A 14,944-nucleotide genomic window follows, 5' to 3' on the forward strand; every position below is an offset into this window, starting at 1 on the left:
TAGCTGTTTTCAGCCATCCTTAACAAATCACACTTTTACACAAACACACACACACTGGACACTCTCCTGTCTGGACTTGCAAGCAGATTCAGATGCAAACGGGTTTGAGAATGCCTAACTTGAGCACGCTCCGGGAGAGAGCGCAGGACAGGAAGGCCTGGCGTGCTATGGTCCATGGGGTCACGAAGAGTCAGACACGACTGAACAACAACAACAATATGGTAAAGAGGTATATCAATATCAGAAATAAAAATTGGCGATTTCTTGCCCCTTCCCATTCTAGCCCACTGCTGTTTTCCTCCACCCGCCCCCTACACACACACACACTCTGGAAGCTGGTGAAATGTCAATTTCACCCATGGTCCCCTGTGATCCCTAGTGACATTAAGGAGACTGGGGAAGGGAAAGCCACATGGGTTTTCCCAGTGCAGAACCCCTTCAGTCTTTAGTCTATGGACTTTGAAACTGCCATGGCCATGTCAATTTCTAGTGAAACTGACAAGGTCAGAGGAAGCCTTGCCAGGTTTCGCTATGTGTGGTTTTTTTGTATATCTCTCTGTGTCTGTGAGTGGTTTTGTGTGTGTTGTGTGTCTCTCAGTGTGTGTTTTGCTTCTCTGTGTGTGTCTGTGAGTGGGTTTTTGTGTGTGTATCTGTGTATTCTCTCTGTGTGTGTGTGGGGGGGGGTGAGTGGATGTTTGTGTATGTCTCTCTCTGTTTTGTGTGTGTTTCTCTCTCTGTTTTGTTTCTCTGTGTGTGTGTCTGTGCTTGTGAGATTTTTTTTTTTGTATCTCTCTGTGTGTTTTGTTTCTGTGTTTGTGTCATTTTGTGTGTGTGTTTCTGGTTTTCACACCTGCACTCCAACAGCAGGTCTGAGAGGAAGGGACGATTGCTCAGTGGGTAGAGTCCCTGCATTCCATGCAGGTCTCAGATTTAACCCCCAGTGGCTTCAGTTAAAAAGGATCCGGGAGTCAGTGACAGGAGACCTCCTTCCGCTTGAGACCCCAGACAGCCAGCAAGAGGGGACCACACTAGGTTAGGTGGACAATAACCTGACCTGGTAGAGCTCATGATTCAGACCCCTTCCTGTCATCTCTTGCTGCGTTTAAGTGGTTTGACTAGAACCAGGGGAGACCCAGGTTCACATTCCCGTTGAGCCACAGAGCTTACCAGGTGGTTTTGGGCCACCCACCAGTTATTTTTGTTATTCTACGTTTATATCCTGCCTTTTTTTCCTCTTGCAAGGAACCCAAGCATTACTTGATCGTCCTCCATTGCTGGGTTGTCTTGAGCATAAAACAGGGGCAGGGAGACGAATCATATAAGAACGTAAGGAGAGCTGTGCTCATCTAGGGCTCCTTCACAAGGAGCTTTTATCCTGCTATTGAGATTACTCACTCATGGACATTTGCGGGTCCTTTTCATGACATCGTCCACCTCCAGGGCACATCCAGAGGTATTTCCTGGTTTTTCCAGGAAACAAATCTGGAACGAAGGAACCATTTTTTAAACTCGGAATGTAACACAATTAAACAGCCACTAGCCGACACTGTTTCACTGAGTTCTATGGAACCCTGAATGAAAAGCTTCCCCTCTCAGCAAGCATGTGGTCACTGCCTGGGAGCCTGCTGTAAACATGGAAAGGCTCCAGAACGGGAGGCCTGCAGGGGGTTTCTTTAGTGTAAAGGCATCCCTAGTTCACACAGTGGCCAACCAGCTGCCTGTGAGAAACCCACAAGCAGGACCGGAGGACAACAGCACCTTCCGGCCCCTGTTCCCCAGCAACTGGTGCACACTGCCCCTGATACTGGAGGTAGCATGGAGACATCAGGACTAGTGGCCATTGATAGCCTTCTCCTCCACCACGAATTTGTTTAACCTCCTTTGAAAGCCATCCAAATTTTATTTATTTATTTATTTATTTATTAAATTTATTAATCGCCCATCTGGCTGGTCACCCAGCCACTCTGGGCGTTGTACAACTCACCATAAAACAATTTAAAACAATAAAATTTTACCATAATTTTTTTTTTAAAAAAAAAAAACCCTAACCCACCCCAAATGCCTGCCTGAACAACCACGTTTTTAATGCACGACGGAAGCTCATTAAAGAGGGGGCATGACGGAGTTCCCTAGGGAGGGAGTTCCACAGAGTGGGGGCCACCACAGAGAAGGCCCTCTCCCTCGTCCCCACCAGTCTAGCTGTCCTGGCTGATGGGACAGAGAGAAGGCCATCCGAGGCTGATCTTGTTAAGCGGCCTGTCTGGTGTTGCTGGAGGCGCTCCTTAAGATAGGCTGGGCCGGAACCATATAGGGTTTGAAAGGTCAAAACCAACACCTTGAATTTGGCCCGGAAAACAACTGGTAACCAGTGCAACTCCTTCAGCACTGGAGTGATGTGATCTCGCCGGCGGCTGCCTTTAATCAGGCGAGCCGCCACGTTCTGTACCAGCTGCAGCTTCCGAACCGTCTTCAAGGGTAACCCCACGTAGAGCGCATTACAGTAGTCTAAACGAGAGGAGACCAAGGCATGCACTACCGATGGGAGCAGATGGTCAGGAAGGAAGGGGCGCAGCCGCAGTATCAGATGGAGTTGATACAGCGCTGTCCGGCTCACAGCTGACACCTGAGCCTCCATGGACAGCTGGGAGTCCAAAATGACCCCCAGGCTGCGGACCTGGTCTTTCAAGGGTAGCCATACCCCATTCAACACCAGGTCAACATCCCCCAGCCTCCTCTTGTCTCCCACCAAAAGTACCTCGGTCTTGTCAGGGTTGAGCTTCAGCTTATTCCTCCCCATCCAGCCACTCACCGTCTCCAGACATTTGGACAGGGATTCTACGGCCAACCTTGGTGAAGATTTGAATGAGAGGTAGAGCTGTGTGTCATCCGCATATTGATGACACTGCACCCCAAACCTCCTGATGATAGCCCCCAGTGGCTTCACATAGATGTTAAATAGCATCGGGGAGAGGATGGAACCCTGTGGCACCCCACAAGTAAGTGGCCACGGGTCCGAAACCTCCTCTCCCAGTGCTACTCTCTGGTACCTGCCGGAGAGGAAGGACCGGAACCAACGCAATACAGTGTCTCCAATGCCCAACCCCTCCAGGCGGTCCAGGAGGATACCGTGGTCAACGGTATCGAAAGCCACTGAGAGGTCGAGGAGAACAAGGAAGGAGCATTCACCCCTATCCAGAGCCCTCCTCATATCATCCACCAAGGCGACCAAGGCCATTTCTGTCCCATGCCCAGGCCTGAAGCCCGACTGAAATGGGTCTAGATAATCAGTTTCTTCCAAGTGTGCCTTCAACTGCACCGCCACCACCCGCTCAATCACCTTGCCCAAAAATGGCAGATTTGAGACTGGGCGAAAGTTGTTCAGAACTTGAGGATCCAAGGAGGGCTTCTTTAAGAGCGGTCTTATCACTGCCTCCTTGAGGGCTGATGGCATCACTCCCTCCTCAAGGGAGGCGTTCACCACCGCTTTGATCCCCTCACCCAGTCTCTCTCTGCAGCTCATAATGAGCCAAGATGGGCAAGGATCAAGTAAGCAGGTGGTCGGCCTTACAGATGAAAGCACCTTGTCCACTTCATCAGGAGGAAGAAGCTGGAACCGATCCCACAAAACCGGTTTGCCACAGGCCGCCTCTTGCTCACTAACTGTATCCACAGTGTGCAGAGTAACACACCTAATCTGATCAATTTTATCTGCAAAGTGCCTTGCCAAAGCCTCACAGGAGGCCTTAGAATTCTCCAGTGGTTCCGGAGCCACAGGACCAACCAGGCTCCGGACCACTTGGAACAGCCTCCTGGGGCAGCACTCTGGAATGGGTTGCCATCGCTACATCTTGTGGTAGCGAGTTCCATAGTTTAGCTCTGCGCTGTGTGAAGCATCCGTCCTGAATCTCCCACCGTTCAGCTTCATGGGAAGACCCTTATCTGCCACCTTCTGCCCTTTGGAGGATAGAAATGAGCCAGATAGAAGTGAGCCAGTTTGGTAGAGCGGCTAGAGTGTTGGACTGCAAGCTGGGAGATCCAGGTTCTAGTCCCCACTTGGCCATGAAGCTCACTGGGTGACTTTGGGCCCATTACAGGCTCTCAGCCCAACCTACCTTGCAAGGTTGTTGTGAGGATAAAATAGGGAGGAGGCGGAGGAGGCGGAGGAGGAGAATGTAAGCTGCTTGGGTTCCTTGCAAGAGGAAAAAGGGCACGATATAAAAGCAATAAATAAATAATGCAATCCATAAACCCATTTCTGGATTGCCGGGGGCCTCTCTATCCCATGGTGAGACAGACCTGGAGATTGGAAGTCCAGTGTACAACACAAAGCACCTCTTGCAACCTCCAATTTTCTTAACAACCACTTGCCTGCAATCCTGGACACACGTCTCTGAGGGTAAGCCCCACTGAATTCAATGGAACCTGCTCCTGTGAGTCATCCTTCCACAACGAGACTCCCTTCAGAGATGTTGCACTATATCCCCCATCATCCCCAGCTGTGCTGGCTGGGGGTGGTGGGAGCTGCAGTTCCACACATCTCAGTAAACAACATGTACGAGGACTGCACTCTCGGTCCCCCGGTATTAAGTGACCCAAGTGTGCAATGCCAGATAAAAACAGCCTGGCATCCACAGCTGTCCAGAGCTGGGTGCCACCGAATTCACATCTTTAGAAAGCCTGGTATTCCCCGCATCTACATTCCTGGAAGCCTCGCGCCTGACCCCTGGATTCTTGCACACTTCCTTTTTGTTCCTGACATCCAGCAAAGAGACTTAAAACCTCAAGAGAAAAATGCACTGCCCATCACCGGAAAACCCTTCAGCGAATGCTCCAGAAAATCCCCCGCTATTGTCTACATCTCTATCGGACGTATTTTCAGATAGAGAGAAAAAATTCCCCCTGCTTGGAGAGTGGCGCTATCTCTTCAGATTGCCGCCTCTGCCTGCAGAAGGATTCACACCCCAAACCTTTGACCTCCGCTTGCCTGTAGGAAGCTGGAATTGCATTGTAGCTGATTTCCAGAAAGCTGCTTGGCTATTTTGTTTGGGTTGCCGGTTTGCGGAGATCGTACTGGTCGATCTGTCAAGCGAATCCCTTTAAATCCATTTGGGCAGTGGTTTTTTACATTGATTACTGTAAACGGGGAATGGAGAGAAACAGCAACAAAGGATTTTGTGGTGCCTTGCAGACAGACAGATCTCTATGATGCTGCGAGCTTTTGCGGAATGATGATGAAAATGGTAACAACAACCCTGTTAGTCTCTTCTTTAAATAGTGGCAAGTTCTAGGTGGACAGTAGTCATTCTGGTTTGGTTTCCTTTTGAAAAACATCTCAGGAGGTCTATAGTGTTTTGTAATATTTGGATTTAATTACAAATATACTGGCTGAGCAGAGGCTGGAGACACACAGTTCAAAACACAGCCAAAGTCCTTTGCTCCCATATTGGATTCCCAGGGAGACAGCCAGCATCCCAAAATGCTAATGTAATTTATTATTACTTTTATATCCCACTTTCCCCCCACCCTCACAGGGAACCCAAGGCAGCTCACACGGTCCTCTTCCTCAACATCTTATTCTCACAACAATCCTGTGAGGTAGGCTAGGCTGAGAGTTGGGGACTGGCCCCAAGTCACCCAGTGAGCTTCATGGCCCAAGTGGAGACTTGAATTCAGGTCATCTGAGTCCAACACTCTAAGCACAACACCACACTGTCTTAGCCAGGCACTCTCTGTTTGTGGCTTGATAAAATTTGCTAAGCCATTCACTTTCTGGATTCGTTCTGCTTTCTACAGCCCCTTTCTGCTAATGCACAGATGGCCCTGTCTAAATAATCTATCTCAACCTAGCCTACCTTACGGGGCCATTGTGAAAAGGCTAGGGAGGAGAGGATCTTGTATGCCATCCTGGCAGAAAGAGTGGGGGATTAATAAATATAATAAATACATTTAGGTCTAGCAAGAGGGCATAGAAATCCTGAGGCTAGCACTGACTGACCAGGAAAGAGATCTTGGGGTTGTGGTGGGCAGCTCAATGAAGATGTCCACCCAGTGTGCAGCTGCTGTCAAAAAGGCAAACTCCATGTTGGGCATAATTAGGAATTGAGAATAAAACTGCCAATATCCTACTGTCCCTATACAAATCTATGGTGTGACCATACTTGGAATACTATGTACAGTCCTGGTCACCACACCTAAAAAAAAGATATTATAGAGCTGGAAAAGGTGCAGAAAAGGGCAACTTAAATTATCAAGGGACTGGAGCATCTCCCCTACAAGAGAAGGTTACAACAGCTGGGATTGTTTAGCTTGGAAAAAAGGAGGGTTGGGGAGACATGAGAGAGGTCTGCAAAGTTATGCATGGGGTGGAGAATGTGGAGAGGGAGACATTTTTCTCCCTTTCAAAATACTAGAACCCATTGGGGTCATCCCATGAAGCTGATGGGTGGGAGATTCGGGACAGAGAAAAGAAAGTCCTTCTTCACACAGTGCATAGTCAAACTATGGAACTCGCTACCACAGGATGTAGTGCGGGCCACCAGTTTGGATGGCTTTAAAAGTGGGTTGGACAAATTCCCAGAGGGAAAGGCTATCAATGGCTACTAGTCTTGATGGCTATGTGCTATCTCCAGTACCAGTGGCAGTGAGCCTATGTACACCAGTTGCTGGGGAACATGGGTGGGAGCGTGCTTTTGTGCTCATGCCCTGCTTGTGGGTCCCTGGTCAACAGCTGGCTGGCCACTGTGTGGACAGAATGCTGAACTAGAAGGACCCTTGGTCTGCTCCAGCATGACTCTTCTTATGTTCTTAACCTTCCTAAGGTTTGAAGGCTAGAAGAAGCATCCTAAGGTTTGAAGGCTAGAAGGAGCATCCTAAGGTTTGAAGGCTGGAAGAAGCATCCTAAGGGTGGAAGGCTGGAAGAAGTGTCCTAAGGTTGGAAGGCTGGAAGAAGCGTCCTAAGGTTTCAAACCTTAGAAAGGAAAGGGATCCAGCTGGGAGACATGGGGGATAAAAGACAATGAATATCTAAGGGCAACATACCACACCACAATGGCTCAAAGGGGGAAATTTATAGGCTAAGCACTTTTTCAGCCCCAAAGTGCTGAAGAGTCAGAGATGAGCCCCCAAAGCAGGAAGGCGAGACATCCCGTCTCCAAGAAAAGGATCCCAGGTCCTTGTGAGAAACAATGGGTTTCATGCAAGGGCTGGCAGGGGTGACAAAGGCCAGGGGGTTTCAAGGCCAGGAATGAAAAGGAGTTTGCAAAGATGCCAAGAGTGTCAGCGAAGCAAGGACAGTGGAGGAACCATGCCCAGGACTCACCATCCAAAACACAGGAAATCCACGACCCCAGACTCTTGAGAGTCAGAAAAGTGGTGCATTAAACAGCGTGTTTGAAAAGCACAGCAACAACTCACTCCAGTTCACGTCCTACTGTGTAAACATCCATTAAGCATTGAAGGCCAGGCTGAGGTCGTCCCACTGTTGATGGGGCTGGGAAGATGACCCATTGCCACCTAAATGGGGAGATGATTGATGCGCTGTGCAGAATGGAGTGGAGTTCTCGACAGCACCACTTCAGAATGCGTGCAGGTGTTGTGTATTCCCCCTGCCCCCCAGTCATGGCATTTTATTTTGAAGTAAACTTCAAAAAAATAACAGCAGCAAAGGGAAGAGCATGCAGACATCATAACAGAACAAGATCACTAAAGAAACAAAGAAATCTGCTAATTATCCATTTTAGTCAACCACCGAGATGCTTGTGGGACGTAAAACAGCCTAAAAGAGCAATCTGGAGAGAGTGCTCCAACCTGGAGCAGGGAATCCGTAATCTGACCCCACTCCCCCGTGCAGCCAAGGTGGAAAGAACCATGCCAGCCACCTCTCCAAAGCCGGGAACTCAACCGGGGGGGGGGGATTTCGATGGGCAAGGAGGGGAGGAGACTGAGAGGCCAGGATACAAGCGATCCTGAGACCTTTCCAGCCTCCTTCCCTCCGCCTCGGAAACACCCTTGCTAAACAGGCAAAAAAGCCCATCGAGTTGGAGGACAGGGTGGCAAAGATTGCCTGTGCTGGTTCTCCTGCCCTGCATGGGATGATCGTAAACTTCCTAGTTCGGGGGCTTATGGTCATCACGGTGCAACCCATAGGACTGCGCCCTAAGTATCTAATGAAAAAAATAAATGTATTTAATGAAGGAATAAAAAAATACAAGTTATACAACATATAAAATGACTGTGAACCAGGGTGTTATGGCATCTGTGTTAGCCAGAAAAAACTGTACTTGGTGGAATATGATCAAATGTCCGAAGAGCTTCAAAACAGGAAATCAGTGGTGCCATAATATCTTTCTTAAAATGAGGATCCCTTGCTTGCTTCATGGTCTCCCAAATTTTATCACTGCTGTTTACCACTGCTGTTTAGCTGGCTGGTCTGGAGACTTCCAGTTGCGTGCCATACATGACTTTGCAGCTGTATGCAATTGCTTAAGAAGGTCTCTATGCGGGAATCTAGGGTCACTAGGTTCAAAAAGATGAACATTTAGGTATTACCAGTGGTCTAACGTGGAGAAATTCCTGATGGTCATCAGCAAGCATGTTCCAGAACCCCTGCACTGTTGAACACTCCCACCAAAGATGAAAATACGAACCAACCTGACCATCTTTTTCAATGGCTCTTCCATTGTAACAACCTTTGTCTTCATAACACTTTGAAAGCCCTGTCCCAGCATTTGAATCCCCCCACTCTGGTTCTGTCACAGCTGTACAAAGCTGCATTTTGTTTAACCTCATAGGATGTTTCTATGAAGGACTCAGTTAAGTTGCTGGCTTCAATGAGCACAGGTGGCTCATGGGTAACAGCTACTGTACACGCCGCACCTGCCGGAGAGAAACCACTTGGCAATTCATCCAGTTTAGACCTCATCCAAAGACAGAGGGAGTTTAGACCTCACCCCAATGTGTTGCATGCAGTGATGCCTTCAAAGGCTTTCTCAGACACTTCTATCAGTCCAAAACACAGTGGCTAGATTAAGGACCAGAACTGGCACATTGGAATGTATCTCGCTGGTTCTTAAATGTCAAACAGGTTGCCAGTCTGTTTCCGAGCACAAGGCAAAATTATATGAGCCTAGATCATAGAATAGTAGGGATGGAAGGGGCCTATGAGACCATCGAGTGCAACCCCCTGCTCAATGCAGGCATCCCAGTCAGATCATCCCCGACAAGTGGCTGTCCAGCCTCGTCTTGAATACCTCCAGTGTGGGAGAGCCCACCACCTCCCTAGGTCATTGGGTCCATTGTCATATTGCTCTAACAGTCAGGACGTTTTTCCTGATGTTCAGCCAGAATTATTATAATATTATTATTATTATTGCATTTATATCCCACCTTTATTCCTCTTGCAAGGAACCCAAGGCGGCTTACATTATCCTCCTCCTCTCCATTTTATCCTCACAACAACAACCCTGTGAGGTAGGTTGGGCTGAGAGTGTGTGACTGGCCCAAAGTCACCCAGTGAGCTTCCATGGCTGAGTGGGGACTAGAACCCGGATCTCCCAGCTCCCAGTCCAACGCTCTTGCCACTACACCACACTGGCTCACTGAATTTGGCTTCCTGCAGCTTGAGCCCATTCTTCCATGTCCTGCACTCTGGGATGACCGAGAAGAGATCCTGGCCTTCCTCTCTGTGACAACCTTTCAAGTCCTTGAAGAGCATTATCAAATCTCCCCTCAATCTTCTCTTCGGAGAAATTAAAATTCAACAGATTCAAATGAGTTCAGATTTCCATGAATCTGAATGGCACATTCCACACCAAACTGGCTTTTTCCAAGTCACGTGGACATGCGGACCAGTTTTTTACTTTCCAGAATTGTACACAAGTTTTGTTGTACAAAAATACAGAAGTTGCTTTATACTAAGATATACACCATTTTAAAAAAACCACTGACCAACATCCCCCCTGCCCTTGGCTAAAGCGTGAAAATGTGGATTTGGGGAGGATTCGCACATCTGCATACTTGAGCAAGTGTGTAAACGCACACTTTGGGAAGTGCAAATTTGCACAAGTGCACACTTCCTGACACACTTATGCAAATGAGCACTTTCCAACGCAGGTGGAATTTGTATGCATCCCTAAAAAAAATCTGATTCTGTCACTGAGCGGATGACAGAAAGACGCCTAACTATCCATGAGACAGATGGAATGGATTTAACAAAATCCGTATATTGTGATTTGCGCAGAATTGCAGCTGTTAATAGTGCAATTTGCACAAATGTGAATTAACCACCTCTGGTTTGGCCATCAAAGGGTACACCACTGCCTTTGAGAAATGTTTTTTTGATTATTTGTACCCTGCCTTTCTGCCTACCCCCAAAAGGGCCCCTTTTGTTCAATCCCAACGGAATAGCCTTCTTCCCATGAAACTGTGATCAGCCTCGCCACCATCATTTGAGCTCCGTTGTAATGCTGCCCATGTGCTTGGACTGATCAGCTGTCTGAAGCACACTTTCGTAACGTTTTATTTATTGCTTTGTCTATTTATTTCACGATTGCTTTCAATATGAATGGTAAGCCATACCAGGAGTTGTGAAACTGAAGGACAGGGTGTCTGAAATTTTCCACCAAAGAAAGAACCGCTGCCCATGGAGGAGAGAGAAGTTGAGGTTGAACAGCCCTTGAGTTGTCTGTGACACAAGATTTGGGGGGAGATGCTCGTAAAGACTTAACGCCTTTGTTGGGATCCTGGCTTGCTTGACCTGTCAACTGGACTGAGAGCAGAACACCATCCCGCACTGCAAGTGTCCAGGTAAAAGATGTCCTAGAAATCTTAATCAACAGAAATAAAGGCTATCTCCCAGTGAGCACTGGGCTGACTTATAAATATGTCAACGAATTAGATCACATCATGAACTTTGTGTTTTCAGTTTGGCAGATTGCACACTCTGGCAATGAAAAACTGTCATCCCACTGTCTGCTCATACGCCAGAAAGAAGTTTCCACGTCCAAGAGATTGCTGGAAAAGAGAGACCAAGTATCGTTCCCCCTCCCCCAAGAAATTTGGCCTTGCAAAATCCCCCCTGGAGTAAGGAAATGGTCATGAGAGTTCTGTATTTTCTTTTCTTTGGATGCCAAGATGATGAATGGATCGTTTAACAGCAAAATGCTTTCCTAATGGGAACGGAAGCCCTATGTAAACAGGTCGGACTCTGGTCACGCACATGGAGGTTATAAATGTGACAAAACATTAGAATGACCGATGGTTCTAGGGAATTTTTGTCCTATTCCATCCTAGAATAAGAATTTCACTTTCCTGTTTCTTGGCCAAAAGCAAATTCTCCATTATTCAACCTCCTGCCCCTAATGATGGGGTCAATAGGTCTCATTAATGGTTTGATTTCCCTACAGAACCTTTCTTCTCAAACAGGAAAATTTCTCTTTTTATAATCAAGTACCTTTCTTGGGAAATTAGAGGATTTCCAGCATTGTTTTTGCTGCCCTGCCATCCACCCTGGAAGGACTTTGAAGGACCCCAGTTCAGCCACGGAGAAGGCATGGAATATAGTTCCCGAACCATGAAAATGGAAGTGGAGATGAACTGCAGGAAAAACTAGTTTGAGGGAGCAAAGAGGTGGCAAAGACCATTATTTTGGGGAACTAGAAGGGGCAGTCCAATACATTTGGCTGCCTGGGGCAAGGGACAAGATCGTGCCACCTCCCATTCCGTGTACAAAGAACTGGACTGGCTGTTGAATCTTTCTTCGACAGTGGGACAACGTCCTCAACCACACCTGAAGGCAGCAGGCTAGCTTAGGGGGTGAACAGCAGGCCATAGGGGAACACAGCTCTCTCCTCCAACACTTTGTCGCTGCCTCCCAGCATCTACCACCTGAAGCAACGGCTTCACTCTGCCTCATGGTAGGGCTGGCCCTGGGGACAAATATGTAATCTGCCCAACATAGCAGGGGTGTTGACCCTCTTCCAGTGCAAGTGTCAGATTCCATTCCAGAGAAGCTCTCGGGGGCCGCATTCCAGTGTTGGGCAGGGTGAACGCAAAAGGGGGTGTGGCCAAAATAGCAGCCTATTGCAGTTTGAAGATCTTACTGTTGGTTGTACACTCCAGCAATACAGGACCTTCATAGACTGCGACTGGAAGCTGGGGAGCAAAGAGGGCAGTGGGGAATATTCTGGGAGAAGAGCCCACTACCCCTTGGAGCCATCCTCGGGTGTGAGATGAGGAGCACAGCGTGGAACAGCTGGGGGAAAAGTGGCGAAGCTCGATTTTTGGCAATAACGTCTCAGACATTTGTGAATCTGACTGCCACCCATCCGCCTTCCCCATCTGCCTGAAGAGCCTTTCTCATGGGGGATAAACCACCACAGGCCCACCCCCATGAGGACCGGCAAGGAATTACTGCTACCAGTCGCACGGCCTGGTCAGGCAAATCCTGGGGTGCCCGCTGCTGCAGCTGCCATCTTCATTTCTCCAGAATTGCGCTGCAGTCTTAGGTAGCAATTGTTGGAGATGGGGCCCAGAGGCATTCTGGGAAAATGCAGATGGTGAGAACAGGCACCTGGCCCATTGCTTCTCTTTTGTTGCCAGGCTTGTTGGGCAGACGGCACTGTGCTGCTGCTTCTTTCAGCACCGACACCCATCCCTGCTGCTGCCCCTCCACCCCACCCCCAGAAGTTCACTTGTGTGGGGGCAACAGAGTGGTGCTGGTGCCCCTGGAGAGGGAACCTCTCAAATCTGGCACCAGCCCCATCCTGGAGCCAGTAGGGTCTTTGTAGTATCATTGGCCACGACAGCAATCCTTGCCATCATCTCACATCTATTTGCATATCTAGCAAGCAACACAGCCGTTAATGAAAAGGAGCAAAGCCAGCCATGTGTTGGCCTGAAAGCGAAAAGGGCAAAAATGAATGTGGGCTTATACAGCCAGCTCTTGCTCTTACTTGATTTGTGCACTGCCTTCCAACCCAGAAAAATAGCACTCAAGGAGGCTTACAATCATAAATAAAACTGGATTAAAACAATAAAAGAAATGCATTGAAAGGGCCTTTTCGGGGGTGGCCTCCAAATTATGGGATGATCTCCCCAACGAGGCTCGCCTGGCGCCAACATCGTTATCTTTTTGGTGTCTGATTAAGACCTTTCTCTTCTTCCAGCCATTCAGCAGCATATGATAAGTTTTAATCAGTCCTGGAATGTCTTATGGTTACGGTTGTTTGCTTTTGAAATTGTTTGTTTGGAGTTGGTTTAGATATGTTACTTTTGTGTATATTGTCTGTTCATGGTTTATTTTTAAAAATGTAAATGGCTTTTAATCTCTGTATATTATATTTTTAATGTTTTTAATCTTTGTAAACCGCCCAGAGAGCTTCAGCTTTTGGGCGGTATAGAAATGTAATAAATAATAATAATAACAACAACAACAACACAATTAAAAACAAAATGGTAACAGAATAAAAACAGGAACAGATTAGGATCCCTGCTTGCAAAAAACAGGTTTCTTGGGCAAAAATGCATACCAAAACACATGTATTAAGAGAAATGCTTATGTGTTTTCACACGAACTTTTAAAATGTGAACTTTTAAAATGCTTCTGTGTTTTCACGTGAACTTTTACAAACAGAATTCTCATAGTTTGGGACAAACCAAACTGAACTGTGGAGAAATTCTCACACTGAACTGAAGATTGGAAATGAAGATTGGAAAACTGAGAAAAAAATGAAATGGATAAGATTCATCCATCCTTACCGAGTTGTTCTTGGTGGTGGGTCAGAAAATAGGGCATCTGTCACGGATCTTAACTTGGCTGAATACCCAAGGATTCAATGCCAGAGTTTTAAGAGGGCCGTCAGTTTTGATTTCTCTGATGTTCGAACATTTTTAATTTCAAGTTCTTTCCCCAATCTGGAGAACTGTGAATTTTGGCATGTTCTCATCAAAAACGAACTGAACTTCTCAACCATGTCTGTCTACAGCCCTGCCACAGGGACGGGTGTTTTCGGGATGACAGCGATGGGCACTCGATGTTCCAACCTGTCCACCGGTGTCTGCAGATCATCAGACCAGCTATTATTTCATTTCAAATTTCCACACTGTGGCATGCTGATCCGGAGTGATATCGGAGAAAGATCAGCCGCCCATATTCCACAACAGCAACACACACACACACTTCTCTCATGGTCTGAAATGGAAGCCAAATTCCTTGCAGCCGCAAGAGTCTGCGGCGGGAGGCGCAACATCAGGCCCGTGGCACAAAAACACCGGAGGGATGCCACACACCTGTCAAAGACTCAAGACTTCCAATTAGCTAAATTGGTGGCAGAAGCCAAGATCAGGGGAAGGAAAGAGAAAAACACTTCACTCGAGCAAGGTATTTTAAAACTTTTAATGAAGGGCGGCGGGGGGGGGGGGAGTTGATGACGGCTTCATGTGATGTTTCCTCCTGTTGGGAGATTTTTGTTAACACCGAGAAAGCTACTAATTGGAAGCGAGTCGAGCAGTGGTAGAGCTGGGGGGGGGGGGCGGGGGCGGAAGCGGTGTCACACCATCACTCAAATTTTTCTTCCGGATGGCTTCTTGTGCCTCAAACACTTCAGAGAGAGGGACCCTAAAAACCAGCAGCAGGGCAGACGCTTGCTGGGACTGGCCATTTGGAATATATCACTCCAGTGCTGCACCAACCACACTGGTTGCCAGTCAGTTTCTGGGCTCGATTCAAAGCCTTGATTCAAAGCCTCGAGGCTGACCTTTAAAGCCCTAAGAGCGGACAGAGAAAGTCCTACAACTCCCAGCATGCCCCAGTCAGCACTGACATGCTAGGAGTTGTAGGACATTTTCTGTCTAAACATGCGTAGGACTGCGTCCAAAATGGCTAAAACCAATCTACCCGAAAGAGCGCCTTTTCCCATATGTTGGTACCCAAAAGTCAGTGCTGCGG

This window comes from Heloderma suspectum, chromosome Z (assembly GCF_057233095.1).
Source record: "Heloderma suspectum isolate Gila_16-S chromosome Z, 16-S_ref, whole genome shotgun sequence".
NCBI classification, from domain to species: Eukaryota; Metazoa; Chordata; class Lepidosauria; order Squamata; family Helodermatidae; genus Heloderma; species Heloderma suspectum.